This window comes from Myotis lucifugus, unplaced genomic scaffold (genome assembly GCF_000147115.1).
Source record: "Myotis lucifugus unplaced genomic scaffold, Myoluc2.0 scaffold_140, whole genome shotgun sequence".
NCBI lineage: Eukaryota > Metazoa > Chordata > Mammalia > Chiroptera > Vespertilionidae > Myotis > Myotis lucifugus.
The window spans coordinates 2,879,815-2,899,998 of NW_005871188.1; positions in this window are offsets into that span (position 1 = coordinate 2,879,815).

The following is a 20,184-nucleotide window of genomic DNA, read 5'->3' on the forward strand; positions in this document are numbered from 1 at the left end:
GGATATGTTACATTTCAGATAAGAAAGTGAAAGGAAGGTCTTAAACCAGGAATCTGCAAAACCAAGAGCTGGAGGGATGGGAAGTCCTGCCGAGGCTACATGCTGTAGACCAGCTTGAGCAGACATGAGGCTGTGGAGTCTATGGCCAGGATGAAGCGCCATTCCAGCTTTCATCTAAAGGAAAAATGCTTTCATCTGCAAATCCTGAATTTATTAACCACTGTTTCTTTCTAATGCCCCTTCCCCCCCCCCACCATTGTCTGGTTCAGTCTTCTCTTGCCTTAACCCATCAACTTTAAGGAATGATTGATGACTTTCTTGACATTGATCTTTAACTCTGTTTCTTGGTTTCTGATTTTATATCTTCCTTTACCATGGTGCTTCTAAGGACTAATCCTTTTGTGCAGAGTTATTTGGCTCAGCTCTTGGGATCCCCATGCATATGGGTTGCCCTTGCAGACTGCTATAGGTGCCCTAAACACTTGTTGAGATAGTTACCTGGCCTGGACTTGGCCATTTGCAAAGAATATCTGTTGTTGGCAGGCAGTAAAATAAAATTTGTCTATAACTGATATGTATCATTTTCAGCTTTCAAACTTTCTTTAACATCTTAAACTAGTTTTGGCTTTTAAAGAATCAAAGTGTTTCACAAACTTTTTTGCTTTTATAAGCAGAATATGATGAGCAAAATTTAAGCATTTCTGGATGATTCATTTTAATTTTGAAAATTAACTTCTATACCACTATAGAAGAGGGTAAAGCTACTACACTAAGTGGTCCCGACAGCTATATCTTTTGCATCCTTATGTCATAATTATTTTCTGTTGCTTTTCCAGTTGCTAAGCTATCAAGTAAACTATTCTTCCATATCTCCCTCAATTTTTTTCTAAGATGTTGTTTTGAATTGGAAAACCTGATAATCAAACTGATTAAAATGATGTTTCTCATAAAAGTACTGTAGGTGGTCTCCAAGTGATGGCTGATAAGACTTTTTTTGGGGGGAGGCGGAATGCAAAATATTGAATTTCAGAGCATTGACATTTATTGGGGCTGTCTAGAAGCCTTTTAAATTTACCTTTTAGTTCTTAGGTGAATTCTGGAAACATTAAGTCCCCAAATCCTCAGAGAGTGGTGTAACTTGCTAATGCTTTTATTCTGTAAAAATCAACAAGGAGTCAGCATATTATAATGGGGCCAATAATTAGTTGTGGGTTTGAATCTTGTTTCTGTCACATGCTAGCTGGAATAAGTCTATGAGCCTCATTTTAGTCATCTGCAGAGCAATCATAGTAACAGTGATCAGAGTCAAGGGTCTCTTAAGCATAAATCAAATGCTGTATGAGAAATTCTAGATACACACTAGAGGCTTAAAACTTGTTAGTTACTTGAATGATGATGGAGAGACTGACTACCCTTATATAAGGCCAAAACCCAGCTCCCCCACATATCTTGACAAAGAAGGTTGCATACAGCACCTGGGGTGAGGGAGAGGCTCACTTTATTAACTTTGCAAAACCAGATCTCATTGTTGAACCTATGCAAAGCCATATGCAAAAGTCACCCTTATTAAGGTTTAATTATCTTTGTTGTTAGAATTCTTATTCTGAAAACCTATGTCTACTCTTTAGATCATTCTCTGGTGATGATCAAACGGCTAAGAACCCAGACCAGCCTCTTGTTCCCCACAAGTGAATACCCCTTCCAAAGTCAATTTTCAGAGAGGAAAGCCTGACAATGGCCAAGCAGAATGATTTCATTAAATCCAGGAGGCCGAACTGGCCAGCCAGAATTAAGACTGCAGGCCTGAGTGGTACTGGTTTAAAAGGCAGCATTGGCTCTTCGGTTGGTGGAGCAATCCCTTTGATGCTGCTCTGGAATATCTTTACAGGCTGCTAAAGCAGCCAAGGCCTGTGATTATACCTTTTGGGGAAGTAGGGTAAACCTTTTGAGACTAAGACCCCGTCCTCACCCACCTGTACTCAGGATTACACCACTAGCCTGCCCAGGGTTCTCTTTCTGAGCCTCTGAAATGTATTTATCCTCTTTTACCTAAAAACAGAGGTCAGGCCCTAACCGGTTTGGCTCAGTGGATAGAGCGTCGGCCTGCAGACTCAAGGGTCCCAGGTTGGATTCCAGTCAAGGGCATGTACCTTGGTTGCGGGCACATACCCAGTAGGGAGTGTGCAGGAGGCAGCTGATCGATGTTTCTCTCTCATCGATGTTTCTAGCTCTCTATCCCTCTCCCTTCCTCTCTGTAAAAAATCAATAAAATATATTTAAAAATAAATAAATAAATAAATAAATAAATAAAAACAGAGGTCAGTAAACACAGCCCTTGTGCCAAATCAATTTTGTATGTCTTATAAGGTAACAGAGGCTGTTACATTTTTAACCAGTTGAAAAAAAATCAAAGGAAGAACAATATTTAATAACATGTCAAAAGTATTTAAAATGCAAATACTTCTACCCATAAATAAAGTTTATTGGAACACAAGCACACTCACTCATTTACATATTATCTATGACTGCCTTCTCATGGCAGAGTTGAGTGATTGTGAAAGAGACATTCTTAGGCAAAGCCTAAATTATTTATCATTTGGACTTTTACAAAAAAGTCTTGCTGACCTCTGCCCAAGAGCATTGCCTGAATCTGCCAATTTACCCCAGCAACATCCATCTGCTTGCCCTCTTTTTGTAAATAAGAACTTTCGTGGCAACAGCAACAGCTATACAACATTTATATGCTATAGCATTTAATAAAGGGTATTTAAACATTTTCAGATATGACAGTAGTACTCCAATGTGACAGGGGTTGCTGAGTGTGAACCCCCTAATTTTGAACAATAACATGAATTTTAATCACTGGCCCATTTGCAGAAAACATTCAGAAATAAAGTTCTCAAGGACATTGCCCCTGACTGTCACAACTCTGAAAGCGACACAGGAGATTTATTTAGTCTCCACTCTCTTGGGAATGCTTAGCAATGTACCTGGGCTAATATTTGTTATGGCTCAAGTCATTTTCTCTCCTTTATCCTGGGGAGAGGGAATGGCAATGAGAAGGAACGCTCTGCTCCCACACTGTGAGGCTGCCAGGAAGGGGAAAAAACTATAATCATTCACCTCTTTTGTAAGAGGCAGGAGAGAAGGCATAACCAAGTGCCCTCTGTGCAGAGCGCCCCATGTTTAATTTAGCTAAATACACACACACACAAAAGGCCTAGCCATTACTCTGTAGGATTCTGAGCCTGAAATCAGTATATGAAGGTCAGACTCATGGGTATTCTGACGCTACAGTGCAGCCCTCAGGCCTGCTGCTCTGTGTGGTTCTGCTGTCTCTGTTCTCCTCTTTACTGCATCTATGCCTCCAAGTCTGTGGATCATGGAGCACTGTAAGGGGCCCTTGGGGCATCATTTTTTCCTCCAACCCATTGTTCATTCTGGACCTTTACAAGCAAGACCTTATCTGCTACACCTTTACACGAATTCTGTACAAGACTCAAGAACTCAGAAAAATTCCCACTTTAGAAAAAATATGTCTGCTTCGAGCCTTCCAAAGACCCATCTTACAATTTCTTACTAGCATCTCAATGATCAGAGTATAGTCTCCTTATATATCCAGCTTATATTTTTAAATTATTTTTTAGTTGGGCTAGTTCCAATTCTCTAATTAAAAGTACACACTCAAGGTCAATTCACGATTGCATCTTTATTGAAAAGACCTAACATTCTAGCATTTACAGATACAACACACACATGCACATAGCTTATCATCATTATTTGCAGATTTTGTATTTGCAAATTCTCTTATTTGCAAAAATTTATTGGTAGCTCCCAAATCAATACTCATGATGTCTTTGTGATCATTTGTGAACATGCAGAAAGTCCACAAAACATTTGAGTTGCCTGGTGTGTTAGTTATGCTTTCATTCTTACACAAGTATCCTGTTCCTGGTCTAATGACTGCCATGTTTGGGGGCACTTTTGTGGTGATTTCATTGTTTTCAATGCCTCCAGGCATAGGGCAGAAGTGCTGTCTAGTGTTCCCAAGTGCAAGAGGCTGGGATGTGCCTTATGGGGAAAGTCTGCTAGAAACGCTTCGTTTAGGTGTGAGTTATAATGCTCTTGGGTGTGAACTCAATGTTAATGAATCACAATATACATTAAATGAGATGTCTTGAAACAGAAACAGACACATAAAATAAATGTATGTATTGATCAGTTGATGAAAATGTGACCGAGGTTCTCAGGAGCCCAACCCAGCGTTTTCCATTGGAGCAGGTGTTTAGTATTTAGTAACTCAGTGTTCTTAGTGACTTTATCAAACATAACTACTGTGAATAATAAGAATGTATAAGTGTGTGTGTGTGTGTGTGTGTGTGTGCACGTGCGTGCATTTAATTCCCAAGAAAGCTGGCGTGAGTGGTGGCTTCTAAGGCATTTGTCTGTACACCTTATGGACCCATGAACTTGCAATGCTCGTCTTCAGTTGCTCGTTTCCCCCATTCTATGCCTCCAGGCTCCCTCTTGAGACATGCTGCTGACACCTGGCTAATAGACAAACAACCGGGATCAAAAGCAGCATGGCGTTTGGATACTGTGAAATGACAGTGCTACCTGTCTGTTGTCAAACCATAGCTTTCTCTTCCTTTCCAACATGAATTGACAGCCTGCTTTTATCTCAATATCAGTCGCTCTAGTGAAAGGAAATAAGCTTTAATTCAGAGATGACAAATATGCAGCCCACTTTCCACCTCTCCCTTTTCCTATTCCTGGCGCATGTTGCTAAATGCTCATGGTACTTCTGCTGCCCCTGGTGTGATTATAGAGTCATTCTCAGCACAGTGCCCTAGGAGGCCACTAATAACGGGCTGGAGTGGGGTTGCTGATTGAAACTGCTCCCCATAACAGTCAGCATAATATGTTCTCATCTGCTTTGATAGACTCTAAATTGTATGCACAGTGTGGATTTTGTGATACTCAATAAAACCTTCTAGGAAACAGTCCTCAATGGGCTGTGTGTTACTAAGCCATCCTGTGTAATACGGATTATAGCATAAATGGGTATTGGCTCCTACTGTGATTAGGCAACCTTCACAGTGTAAGGAGGGAGTGTGCTCACAATAACTAATACCACCAGTCAACATTTCTAAGAATGGAAGTTCTTCCTGCTGATTCATTGCAAAGAAGAGTGAAGTTAGGTCAGAGCAAAACCTTAATTATAATGCTTTATTTGTTCTCTCTCATTTCTCTCCCCCAAACCTGGTTTCCCCAATTGCTACATAGTATCTTAATTTATAAGAAAGCTCTAAAAGCAAACATTAAGGCATTTCTTTTAATATACTATAAACTCTAACTTAGAGTTTACTTAAAAGTTGCTATAAGGCAGTGGTTCTCAACCTTCCTAATGCCACGACCCTTTAATACAGTTCCTCATGTTGTGGTGACCCCCAATTTCATTGTTACAAATTGAACATAATTAAAGCATAGTGATTAATCACAAAAACAATATGTAATTATATATGTGTTTTCCGATGGTCTTAGGCGACCCCTGTGAAAGGGTCATTCGACCCCCAAAGGGGTCGCGAACCAAAGGTTGAGAACCGCTGCTATAAAGCATGGTAGGTAATACTGAAAGTGATGGGACTATTCTGAATAAATGTATAAGGGATGCTTTGAATTAATGAAATGCCTAGAGAGGGTATGATGGGATATGTTTATTTTGCTAGTTTTAAAAAATGTCTTGGATTTAAGAAATTCAGCCAGGAAAGGGTTTTTATTTCTTCCCCTGTTGCTTTTTACAAAGTATTTTAAATCTCCATTCCCCACCTGTTGAGGACATCTTGAGTAGATGACATAACTCTTCTGGCATTGGGATACTCTCCTTTCTCAGGTTTAAATAGTTCAGTTTAATCTGAAGAAGTCTGTCCTCCATGTTGTTAAAAGTCTGCCTCTCCCCAGGTCAGGCCTGACCAAAGACATCCAAGATCAGTGTTGGGACAACTTTGTTCCTTTAGTGCTCCTTGCTTCAACTCCTCCTCTATTAGCTTTTCTTCTTCAGGTTCCTCTGGGTACAAGAAGGGATATTAAGAGGAAACAATAAAATGTTGCTTGCCTGACTCTGCATATAGTTCTTTCTTTAAAAAAATCCTATCTGAGGATATGTTTTTATTGATTTTCAGAGAGAGAGAGAGAGAGAGAGAGAGAGAGAGAGAGAGAGAGAGACATCAATTAGTTGAACCTGCAACCTGGGAATGTGCCCTGACTAGGCATCAAACCTGCAACCTTTATGGTGTCTGGGACGATGCTTCCACCAACTGAGCCACCTGACTAGGGCTGTGTATAATTCTTGATTGTTCATTTCATAATCTCTGCCATGTAGCGCTCACTGGTGGGGGACTTTTGCAGAATCTTAAGAAACACTCCCAACGCTCAGGCTGTTGTGTCCATACTGATGACCTCTATCCTGAAACTTAAATTCTCTCTCAGCTTCCGGCAGGGATTTCCTCTAGGATCCCCTCAGGCCAGCAAGAAGCCCTTGAAGGCAGGATCCTTTCAAAAAGGATCCAGTCCTGTTCTCTTCTGTGGTGTGTACTTGGATTATAGGGAAACATGTATTCTGTTCAATAAAACTCTAGAAATGTGTGCAGTTCATACAGCTCTCCTCTCTCCTTGCTTTCAGGCAAGAATCATACATGGGTCTTCATGTTCCCCAAATTCCAAGGGGCATGTGTCAAAATTTCCAAAGATCTCTTTCCTGGTCCTGCAGGGGTATCTTAGTCCTTTCAGGCTTTTATAACAAAATGCCATAGACTGGGTGACATATAAATGACAGATACTTATTTCTCACAGTTCTGGAGACAGGGAAGCCCAAGATCAAGGTGCTGGCAGATTTGGTATCTGGTGGGGGCCCACTTCTTGGGTCACAGACAGCTGTCTTCTGGCTGTGTCTTCACATGGCTGAGGGGCAAGAGAGCTCTCTGGGGTCTCTTTTATAAGGACACTAATCTAATCTATGAGGGCTCCACTCTGGTGACCTAATCATCTCCCAAAGACCCCACCTCCTAATGCCATCATCCTGAGAATTTAGATTTCTACATATGAATCTCGGGGCGGGGGGGGCACATTCAGTCTATGGCAGGTGGCATTCAACCCACAGTCCCCAAGTTCCCAAAATACTAAGTCTAGAGGTCAATATCCTTTCCTTGTGATTTACCCTTAGTTTCTTTTTCAGAGGGTGGCTTGCTGTCCTCTCTCACTTAGTTCGAATTAGGGAGAAGAAATGTTATCTTCCCTTGCCTGGTAGAAAGGGAAGAAAACACCACAATACTCTATTTCTATTAATTCCCTCCCATTATCCTTTCCTTTCTGATCAGTGTTGAATTTCTTATCTTTCCTTAAATAGGGCACCGGTAGCCTGAGGGTTGCAGAGGTGATTTTGCCCATCTCTTACACTATCCTGTGGGGATACTGTTTGCATGTGTGATCCTTTGCCCTCAGCTCCGGGACCTCACCATAAAACCTCTAGAAACTTAACATAGCATGCACACTTATTATGGACTGAACATGCCCCCTCCCTTCAAATTCATATGTTGATACCCTACCCGCCAGTGTTAGGAAGTGGGACTTTTGGGAGGTAATAGGATTAGATGAGGTCATAGGGTGGAGCCCTCATTACTGGGGTGAGTGTCCTTATAAGAGTCATGAGAGGCTTCTTCCTCTGCTCTCCACCAGGTGAGGGTACCAGGAAAAGTCATCAGCCTGCAAACCAGAAAAGGATTCTCACCAGAACCCAACCATGACTGCACCTTGACCTTGGACTTCCAGCTTCGAAAACTGTGAAAAGTGAATTTCTGTTGCTTATAAGCTACCCAGTCTGTGGTAATTTTGCTATAGCAGCCTGAGCTGAGTAAGACAGCAGCAGATTTGTAAAGCAAGCCAAGCCCACCACTATTCAGCTCATTTTACATTATTTTTTATAAACTCCCAGGAGAGATAAGGACCATAGATGTCAGTTAGTTCACCCACATGATGGTTAAATTTCCTCCCCAAGATCCCTGTCAATAGTTCATTCAACCTAAACACCTCCAGTCACAGTGGTGACTGTATTGTATTTGGGAAGAGTTCTAATTATAAGTTTGTTCATGTATCAACCCAAAGTCTGCTTTGCTCTAGTTTCTCCTCGACATTCCTCCTCATTCTGGTCTTTGAAGCTAAACAGGACAAGCTGATCTCTCTTTTTCACATGAGAATCTATATCTAAAGAGAACACAGATGCTTTTTCTTTCCTTCTTTGAAGACTCAGCATTCCCATTGACTTCAATTGTTCCATAAAGAGAAGCTTTCACATCCTGTCACTACAGAGGTCTCTACATAATTCATCTATCCAGGTTGAAATTGACCTTCACCAAGTAGAATGGGAGAATTTTCACCCTTATTTTTTGGATACTGTGCTTCTAAAATCTACCCTTTCCCTACCTGAGACTCTTTTTCCTGGTGGAATCATACTTATTTTTTAATAAGTTTTTATTTTAATTTATTTTTAGATAGGAAAGAAGGGAGAGAGAGAGAGAGAGAGAGAGAGAGAGAGAGAGAGAGAAACATCCATGTTACAGAGATACATTGATCTGTTGCCTCCCATTCACACCCAACCAGGGTATGTCCTCTGATCAGGAATCAAACTGGCGACTTTCCAGTGCACGGGTTGATTCTCCAACCAACTGAGCCAAACTAGCCAGAACAGCGTATTTATTCTTTAGAATTAAGATATGTTCCTTTATATTTTCCCTTTCCTCTTCCTCTGTTTTTAAATATCACTTTACATATACAACTTTATTTTGGCACATATCACAACAAATGACAATTTTGTTAGTTTACTTATTTATTAATTCATTCTTTTATTAATTTACACCCATTTCCCCCAACTAAATGCTGAGCTTCTTAAAACAAGGACAATGTACACTGGATTCCCTGATGCTGCTACAGGCTAGAGACTTGGTAAACAATGTTGAGTAGTAAGTAGATAAGTGACTGCAAGCTAAGTCTCCCTTCAGCCCGTTTAGCAGGTGCCCCATGTGGCTGAATTGTTTTGAGCATGTTGCCAATTTACATTTCTGAGACCTTTTCACTTTTGCTCAGGTTTTCTCCATTACATGTATACCTGTGTATTTACATGTATTTTAACCCTATGCATGTATTTAAAAGCTAAGATATGAACAGTATATCATAATTTAAAATAGTTTCAAATTATGTAATTCTATTTATTAACTCAGAGTAGACCTTATATTAACTCATGATGCAACAGGTCCTTGAAAACAATGAAACTTTACTCCTTTTATCCAGTCTTTTGCTCTTTAGATTACCCTCCTCCAGGGAGTTTTATTAGCTGCTTATATAACATTTTCTGAAATGTCCGTCATCATGAACCCAAGAATTAACAGCCAACAAGGCAAAGCAGATTTTTTTTTGTATTGCTTTTGTTCTGTTTTGATATCACAAAGTACTGTGGTGGAAGAAGGAGCTTCTCACTGTTATTCCTAAGCCCTGTATTTTGGACAATGTGATCCATTTGTTGGTTTCTTTACCATCTTTCTATGTCTGTTCTTCTCTGAAGGCCAGTTCAGCTTGTTCATTGTGCTACAGTAATCATTTTGCATAAAGTGCTGCAAAATGACATGTGAGCAACCAAAGCATGTTCTCAAGCCATAGAATGGGGGGCAGGTATAGTAGAAACACTTCCTCATAGGAAATGTTTTGTTCCTTTGAACTTTTCTTTATTTCCCCTTAACTTTGTTGTGAAAAAAAGCAAATAAAAATAATCCTATTAATTCCAGTAATGATTCCTATTGCACATTTACTAAGTGCATGAAGTCTATGGCATGTCGCATTTAAAAGCGTATGGTGTGGGAGATGTCTAAAAATAATTTATAGCCCTGGCCAGTTGGCACACTTGGTTGAGCATTGTCCCATGCATCCAGAGATCACTGGTTTAATTCCTGGTCAGGGCACATGATCAGGTTGTGGGCTCAATCTCCAGTAGAGGGAATGTAGGAGGCAACCAATTGATGTTACCCTCTCACATCAATGTTTCTCTCTGTGTGTCTCTAAAATGAATAATAAAGATATTTAAAAAATTTTTAAATAACTTATAATTCTATGTTGGCCATTGATCACAATTATTATTTTTCCATTAACCAGGTCATTATTTACTGTGTGCTCTTGGGTCTTTTGTTTCTCTCCTAGATCCATCTCCCCACCCCTGGAAGAAATGCTGCTAGTTCTGTAATGGATCTCCATGAAAAACCAGGTCAGGTTACCTTGAACTTATCAGACTTGGCTATGTAAAATTCGTCATTGCAAGTGCCTGAGAACACAAGGAGGCCAGCGGTCACCAACCTTCCGGACCTTGCGGACCACCAGTTGGTGACCACTCGCTTTCACATTTCCAGAGCATTTGTCTAAGGGTCCTCTTTACAACCAAAGGCAATTTTTCAGACCCCTCGATGGTTATATTCACCAGGAACGAAAGTGTGTTTCAGTAATAGTCTGATTTCTATGTATTTGTTATCAACATTTTAAGTAATTTCCCTCTATTTCTTAGTCCCTATGAGATCCCTAAATTCAAATGTTGCCTCCTCTCTAACATTTAGCACATCGTTGGTGCTCAATAAATGTTTCGCAGTTGGGATACTTATGTTTAACAGCTGCAACACTGACTCCAAGGACAGCTGCATTTTAATGGTGTGTGAAGTGATTTATATGTAAGCTGCTAACACTCATAACTAAAGCACTTAGCACTTTAGGCTCCTCTGGGACGAAAGGTGATAGATGAAGGTAAAATGGTATTATTATTTAATTCCGAAAGAGGTAAATTACACTGGCAAAATGCTATTTGATGTTGCTGGCAAACCGCTGTGGTCTAATGCTTCGTTGCTGTCAGGAAGCATGGTCCAGTGGTTGGGGCTGTGGTGGAGGAGGCAGGAGTCCTGGGTACTATTTCTGGTTAATTTGCTGACTTCCTGGGTGACCTTGGGCAACACACTTAACCTCCCCATGCCTCAGTCTCCCTCCCCAGGAATTGAGAAAGGCAAAGCTTTTCAAGATTCTGCTTTGAAGGGGCATTTTAAGAGCAAAACTTTGAAATGCTTCGTTTGTCAATAGAATTTTTGCAGTAATGGCTGATTTGTTTTTCTCCCAGCTGCACAGTTGGCTGTGGGAAGGCAGAGAATATTAATATGCCCTTAGCCAGAACACACAGAGTGAATGCTCAGAGTGGCCATGGGCTCAGGAGTCCATATTTCAGAACTGACCCAGACCACCACTACCCCAAATCACTGACTCTTTGCTTCCACACTTGACCCCTTACCCATGCACCATTCTCATCACTCTGTCCTTATCATTTGTTTGCTGCTGTTGTTGTTTTGAACAAAAGAGGAAAGCACTTTCCTGAATCCATGGTGGTGAAAAATGTCTAGGTTGTTGATCAAATTTGTAGTAACCTGTTTTGTGCTTTGAAAAATAACAAACAAAACTCCAAACTTAAAGTTTCTGCTGATTCTTGAGCTGAAGAAAGGCAGAGGACAATAGAAGTTCCTTATTTCTGTCTATTTCAGGCTGGTAACCCTGTTGAAAAGGGGTGGCTTATAGTTGGAACAGGTAGCATTTAAGATTTTATTGGACCATATCTTGAATTCTGACCACTTTTATTCACTCAAAGTTCTTGGAATGGCTACTTAGGTTGCTGTGTTCCTGACAAAACTAGGCAGACATATAGCAATTCATTCACCACCTGTCATATGTAAGTTCTTTAGGAAATTGGTAAATCTGAGATATGAGGTATAAAGAAGAAAAAGGGAGGATAAGAGAATATCAGTATATAAAATGTACTCAATTTTCTTGATTAACAGTCTGAAATGTTTCAATGAAATTCTTTTCTGATGACTTCTTTTTTTAAAAAGAATACTTTTTATTGAATTCAGAGAGGAAGGGAGAGGGAGAGAGAGATAGAAACATCAATGATGATAGAGAATCAGCTGCCTCCTGCATGCCCCACACTGGGGATTAAGCCCACAACTGTGCATGTGCCCATGACTGGAATTGAACCTGGGTCCTTTCAGTCTGCAGGCTGACACTCTATTCACTGAGCCAAACCAGATAGAGCTCCTGATGACTTCTTATCATTTATCAAAGTGTACAGGGTTTTTCTCGGGGTATATGGAGAATGTCACTCAGATCCCCATTTCACCATCTTTAGAAAGACAATAATTAGCAACTACTTAAATACTGCAATGGCTCCTGTACAGGGCAATTGAAATGATATTAAAGGATATTGGGAAAATAGTAGTGATCTTAAAGAAAAAAATGGGCTTATATGGGCAACATAAATTAAGTCAGCTACTCTTTTGAGTCAATGAGTTATGGCTACTGGGTTACTTTATATATATATTTTACTGATGGTATTTATAAATTATACTATGATTTATTGCACTTTCTGATTTCTTTTTTTAGAAAGCATCTTATTTCAAATTTCTTCTTATATTATGAGACTATCTACTAAAGTTTATGAGATTCTCACATATGTATATTGAAAGGCAAACAAAAAATAGGTTAGTCACTTATGTCCAACTTTAATCAAAAATTATGATGAAAAAAAACAACCCTAACCTGTTTGGCTCAATGGATAGAGCGTCGGCCTGTGGACTCAAGGGTCCCAGGTTCGATTCCGGTCAAGGGCATGTACCTTGGTTGCGGGCACATACCCAGTAGGGGGTGTGCAGGAGGCAGCTGATCGATGTTTCTCTCTCATCGATGTTTCTAACTCCCTATCCCTCTCCCTCCCTCTCTGTAAAAAATCAATAAAATCTATTTTTTTAAAAATTATGATGCATTGAAAATAACTTTTAATCATAAAAAACTAATATTGATATTAACCTTCCCACAGGAAAAATAAGTTTGATATTGTGAGTCTAAAACTCTGATTATAGCACAAAAGTGTCTGAAACTATTTCCCCCATTATAAACATTATTTTTATAAGGATTTTGGTAAATCTTGGTGTCTTAGGAATATAGCTTTCAGATTTTAGCAGAAAAAGACAATATGTAGTAAGTGCTAACAAATATTCAACTGAAATACTTAACACAGGGAGTAAGAAACATAAAGATTCTATAAGAAATGACATATAGGTAAGGGGCGATATGCTAATGATTATTAGGAAATTTCAGTGTTGATTTCACTATGTTGATTATGGAAGTATTTAATGAGACTCATGCATTAAGTTGGTAAAGGTGGGTGTTAACTCATAAAAGATATATTAAAGAGAGCAATAGTAAAAAATGAATTTCATAAGATTAAGGCATTAAATCAGATTTGCCCAATATGTAGTGGGCCTCAAATCTTAGTGACTCAGATAAATTAGAGAAAACTAAATTATTTGATTTGCTTGATTTGTGAGGGTAAAAACAATAAAATCCTGACTACCAGCTTTTATGAACAACCTTCTGAGGTATATATTATTAACCACAAAGAAAGGTTCAGTAACTTGTCTGAGATCACACAGCCAGTGAGTGGTGGTGTTGTGACAGCCCCACCAGAGGCCACAGTCTGCATTCATGTCCTCTGCATCGTGTTTCTTTCCTCTCCAGTTGTTTTCATGTTGCAGAAATGGTGGGACTGGTGTGTCAATGCACTAGCGGCATAGTCGTGCTACGAAGCTGTCCTTATTAGCTGGATTGCCTTGGGGAGACACTGACTCAGCTAATCTTCCCTACCCACAATACACCTAGACCTAAATATACACACATACACATACATTGTCAGTTTTAAGGTTATTCTCCAGTGTAATAATACTGTCTCAGAATTTTAAAAACCTAGAGATAATTCAAAAAAAGTTCACATTAATGTCTTTATGTCAAGTACCCTGAGGGTGTGAGATATTTATTACCCTGCTTATGTGCTAGAGAGATAGGCTTCCATAGTTTTATGAATGCTAGGGAAAAAAGATGTGAGATTCCTGGGTCAAAGACAAAAGACTTGATTATTTATAGTGAAACAGGGAGTAAGCTTATGTCTGCATTGGTTCTCTGCCTTACTCCCAGATCGGATGGGAGTCAACGTGGAGATGGACCCAGGCAGTGCTGGGCATGCCGTGTGCTTGTGTCACAGCTGAGAGACGCCAGTCTTTAAGGGGGTTTGCAGCAAACCTGTCCAACCTTGTGCAGAGGGTGATCCCGCTATGTTTTATTATCTTTATTATGTGGGCAGCAAACAAATCTGCTCTCTTCCCAGGAGGGTGACACTATTTCTGTCTGTAACTCATGAAAAGAATTTCTTGAAAATACATGTTTGAAAAGAGAGTCTGGTATAAAAACTATCTTTATCTGTTCACAAGACATGCATATACACACAAGGTATATATATATATATAATTTCATATAATCCATGCTATCTTTTTTGACACAAATCCTGTGAATTAACAAGGCAAATATTATATTTGTATTTTATAGAGTTTTCTACTTATAAAATAATTCTGTTGGCTAGATAAGACTAATGTAGTTTCCATAACCTGAAAATAATGCAGTAGATGAAAGATATAGGTGTTTGAGAAAAACTCCAAATACACAAATTGATGTTTAAAGGGAATAATTCTTATTTAAAAAGGGTGAATATAAAACGATTTTTCTTTTATACTGTATTTCTTTTTTTATTTTCTTTATTGATTAAGTTATTACATATGTGTCCTTATTCCCCCTTTGCCCCTCACCCCCTGCTCATGCCCTCACCCCCCTGGTGTCTGTATCCATTGCTTATGCTTATATGCATGCATACCCCCTTACCCCCACCCTCCCCTACCCCTACCTTCCCTCTGAGGTTTGACGGTATGATTGATGCTTCTCTGTCTCTAGATCTGTTTTTGTTCATCAGTTTATATTGTTTATTATATTCCACAAATGAATGAGATCATGTGATATCTATCTTTTTCTGATTGACTTATTTCACTTAGCATAATGTTCTCCAGGTCTCCATGCCGTTGCAAATGGTAGGAGTTCCTTCCTTTTTACAGCAGTATAGTATTCCCATTGTGTAGATGTACCACTGTTTTTTAATCCATTCATCTGCTGATGGGCACTTAGGCTATTTCCAAATCTTAGCTATTGTAAATTGTGCTGTTATGAACATAGGGGTGCATATATCCTTTCTGATTGGTGTTTCTTTTTTCTTGGGATATATTTCTAGCAGTGGGATCACAGGGTCAAATGGGAGTTCCATTTTTAGTTTTTTAGGAAACTCTCCATACTGTCTTCCACAGTGGCTGCACCAGTCTGCATTCCCACCAGCAGTGAAGGAGGGTTCCTTTTTCTTCACAACCTCGCCAGCACCTGTTGTTTGTTGATTTATTGATGATAGCCATTCTGACAGGTATGAGATGGTACCTCATTGTTTTGATTTGCATCTCTCAGATGAGTAGTGACTTCCAGCATGTTTTCATATGTCTCTCGTCCTTCCTTATGTTCTCTTTCAAAAATTATCTATTTAGTTCCATTGCCCATATTTTTATTGGGTTGTTTATCTTCCTTTTGTTAAGTTGTATGAGTCCCCTGTAACATACTGTGATCATGGATTGGTAGAATTAACATCATTAAAATGTCCATACTACCCAAAGCAATCTATAGATTCACTGCACTCCCCATTAAAATATCAATGGCATATTTCACAGACTTAGAATGAACTCTCCAAAAAGTATCTGGAATAAAACACACACACACACACACACAAAACAAACAAACAAACAAACAAAAAAAACACACAAAAAACAACAACACCCTGATTAGTTATAGCAATCCTGAGAAAGAAGAAAAAAGTAGGAGAGATCTCAATACCAGATATCAAGCTGTATTACAAAGCCACTGTTCTCAAAACTGCCTGGTATTGGCACAAGAACAGACATATAGATCAATGGAATAGAATAGAGAACCCAGAAATCAACCCAAACCGATATGCTCAATTAATATTTGACAAAGGAGGCAAGAGTATTCAATGGAGTCAAATTTGCCTCTTCAATAAATGGTGTTGGAAAAATTGGACAGATACATGCAAAAAAAAAAAAATGAAACGAGACCACCAACTTACACCATACACAAAAATAAACTCAAAATGGATAAAGGACTTAAACATAAGATGGGAAACCATAAAAATCTTAGAGGAATCCAAAGGAAGCAAAATCTCAGACATATGCCAAAGCAATACAATTCCTAGGACAATGGAAATGAAAGAGAAAATAAACAAATGGGACTACATCAAAATAAAAAGCTTCTGCACAGCAAAAGAAACCATCAACAAAACAGCAAGAAAGCCCACTGCATGGGAGAACATATTTGCCAATGTTATCTCTGATAAGGGTTTAATCTCCAACATTTAATGCACTCATTTTTGGCTTATTTTTTTACTAGCTACTGTACCAAGAGTACAGTATAAGGATAAGGATATGTATTGGTGATCACTGGAAAGTGAAAAAGGAATAAAAATAGAGATAATATACTTTCTAAGTTATACTATAGATCAATATAAAACGTGATCTGAATTAATATCCTATGGAGGACTACAAGTATGTGAAGCTATGTAGACCTGTGCTAGAATATCATTATACTAGAGGCCTGGTGCACTAAATTTGTGCACAGGTGAGGTCCCTAGGCCTGGCTGGTGTTCAAAGCGTGAGCATCTGGCATGAAAGGGCAGGTCCCAGGTGACCTCTGGGCCCTGGGCTGCACCTGGGCCCCCAGGCCCCTGCGTGTCCCCCAAGTCCCCAGGCAGAGATGAGGTGAGTGCAGCAGATGCCATGAGCTGGGGTGCAGTGTGGGCCTCTGGGCCGCCCGGTAGCACTGTAAGGAAACTGGGCAGGTATTACACTCTCTCACAGCTGGCCTCATAGACCAGATCCTGGGGTCCCAGCAGCTGCAGCCCAGATCACCCGGAAGAGGCTGTGTGGGTGCGTAGCGGGCTCCTAGCAGGTATGCAGCACCTGAGCACTGGGGTTTCCCCAGCATGCGAACCCTGGTGTCCCAGGGGAGGGTAGCAGGGGGAGTTAGAGCGAGCTTGGCAGATACCCTGCATTCTTACTGCACCTCTGTCCCCATCACCCCTGACCCCAGGTAGCTGGCGAGAGGTTGCAGCACATCACCGAAGCCCGCCATGGTCCGCACTGCTCCCTGGTGGTCAGCGCAAGTCATAGCCAGCGGTTGAACTCCCGGTCTCCTGGTTGAATAACCACCTGAGGGGACAATTTGCATTTTAGGCTTTTATTATATAGGATGCATAATGTATTACCTTCTCAGTTTCCCAGTTGTGGCTCTTGTAAGTGTGCTCAATTTGGGATCAGGGCATCTTTTAATCATTGGAATAATTTATATTCTAAGGAATGAGGTCTACTCCAGGAATTTCAAAGTTATTTGCTTACTATAATGAGGCTCTTTTATTTAGATAAGGGAAGTATTATTTTATACCACTTTGGTGAACAAAATTAAATCACAGAAAGTTGGTTATTTGTCTAGTGTTAATAAGCAAAGAAGAGACATTGATATGGTGTTAATATGTAGGAGGGTTGAGGATTAGGGGCAGAACAGCTCACATTTAGAAAAAAATCTCAGCTCCTACATGAAATAATAATCATAAAAATAAAGCCAGGAAGCAAGCGAAAGTTCACGGCAGCTTGAAGTGAATTAGGCTCAAGCAGCCAAAGGGCAATAAATAGTATTGAGCATTTACTGAGTAGTAAGTACTCTTTGGATTTGTGGCTATTTAAACACCAAATAAGATCATTGTTTTTCATTTTAGGGAGCCCATTTATCATTATTGATGACTAACACAAGCTTAAAAATGGCCACAATTGTATAACATCCAAAATATGTTTGCAGTAAATTCTGGAAGATTTGACCTTATCCATCAATTGAAAAGGTTGTCCTGAATGTACAAGATTCATCAGCCCACAGCATCTTTGTAACAGTTGACAAGGTATCCTTGTTCAGTGCAACATTTAAACCTTGTCCTTTAGCAAAGTGAAATGAGAGGAGTGTTCTCATCAAAAGTCAAAATCTAAAAAGCAAAATTTGATCTGTTAAGTGTTCAAGGTGGAAAATAAAGCTGGTAAGACACTTAGATTTTTTTATATATATACACTCTTGCTTTCCTGGCAGGTGCAAAGCCTGGCAGAGGCAGAACTCCTTCTCATCCACGTTTCATAATTCTTTGTTCACCTACACATAAGCTCTGAATTAATAACATTAAGGTCATGTTAACAAATTTATATAGGTTTCTAATCACCACATGGCTATTAGTTTGGGGTATATTTGAATGACCTGATCTTCAAACCTTGTCTGTTTCTCACCAGCATTTATCTCATAGACACATCACAGAATAAACAGAAATTCAGTACTAAAGATCAATATGGACATAATTTAATGCCTATTACATTTATTATTACTTATTATTTATCTGGCATTTATTATACCAATGCCTGTAACAGTAGTCATGGTACTGAGGATGATAAAATAATAAATATTTCTGGTAGACATTTCAGGTGGGTCCTAATAGAAACTTGTCATCTAAAATTTTGGCTAACTAGTGCCTTTTTATGGGGTGAGGTAGGATTGTCATAGAAAATACAACGACTGGATAAATTTTAATCTCAGATAAAGGATTTTTTTTTTAAATATAAGTTTGTCCTAAATATCGGATAGGACATACTTATACAAAAAAAGTAATAATAAGTTGTTTGTCTAAAATTCAAATTAACTAGGATCATTTTTTTTAAATCTGGCAACCCTAGGGTGAGGGGAAGCTGGTGTTTGAAGAGAGGAATGTATCTATTGAAGTCTCAAAAAGAAAAGCTGAGGACACACTTGTTAAGGCAGCAGGCAGCTCCGGTGAGGTTTTCTCTATGTTTGTCCCTAGTTTACCAAAAGGGTGAAAGACATTTACTAAGGCAAAAACGTTTGTCCTCATCACAGCCGCAGCTAATTTTTTAAAAGTATTTTCTTTTCCCTATAGCTAAAAAACCCAAATACATTTCGACGCTTGGAGATTGATTTAGTAGTTTCCCCTGAGTATTATGCAGCCACTAGATGGCAGTAGCAGCCCATCCTACCCCACCCCCTCCATGGCATCCTGGAGCCAATTTTCTGTACCTTGTTCTCTCTCTCTTCGCAGGTTTCAACTTGTCATTTTTCTTCTCCCTTTTTGTTTTCTATTTTTACTTTTATTCAAATTTCAGGAAAACCAGCTGGTCGAAGGAGTCATGCGATGCTGCACACGTTTGTTACAGGGGTGCTGTGACTGTAAAGCTTAACTAATTGTCTAGGCTGCAGGGCTGAATACCAGGCAGGAGAGCAAAGGGATGGTGCACTGAAAGCTGTGAAAGGGCTGAGGAGGACGCGGAGTTGGATTATGCTTTGCTATGCCCTGGACTCAAGGCCTGTCCTGCACGTGGGAATCTCTCTGGGCTGCTGGCAAAGACAGCCACGCACGAGGAGGTGGGGACCGGCGCTCACGGGAGACTTCCCGAAGATGGGAGTTGTAATTTAGTGGCTGTGACGTGTTCTTTTTTACGGAGACAAAATCATAGGATTGCAAAACTGCACGCGCGGAGGTGTAAGGAAGTGATGTTGAGTTTGTAGAGTGAGAACTTCAAGGTTTTTAGAGTTGAAGGAAAGGAGAACTTTTCCATTTTGTTAAAGACAGAATCCCCTAGAATTCTTGCTCCTAGACAAGGGAGAGGTGGAGAATACTGTGGAGAAAATCAGTTAAATGGCTTTGCATTCATTCTCGTCCTTACTAAGAGCACAGTATCCACGAGGGAGTCACTCCTGACGCTGGGACTCCTTTTCCTCCCACGTCTATGCCCTTCTCCTGTGCGGGTCCCCAGCCACAGGGGACCCAGGAAAATCTGTGTGAGGTGTCTGTGCGCAGGATTTTGCTGTTGTCATTGATCAATACCCCTCTCTCAAAATCCACACCACTTCTTTGCAGGGATGTAGCTTCTTTCATTTGAATACTTCCTAGCAGATTAAGTATGAGCACAGTTTGGGTGGTATTTGCACCATTTCATTGTTCTTCCTGGTTGCCAACCTAAAACTAGCTATGGTACATATGTATTTTTTAAATATATTTTATTTATTTTTTTACAGAGAGGAAGG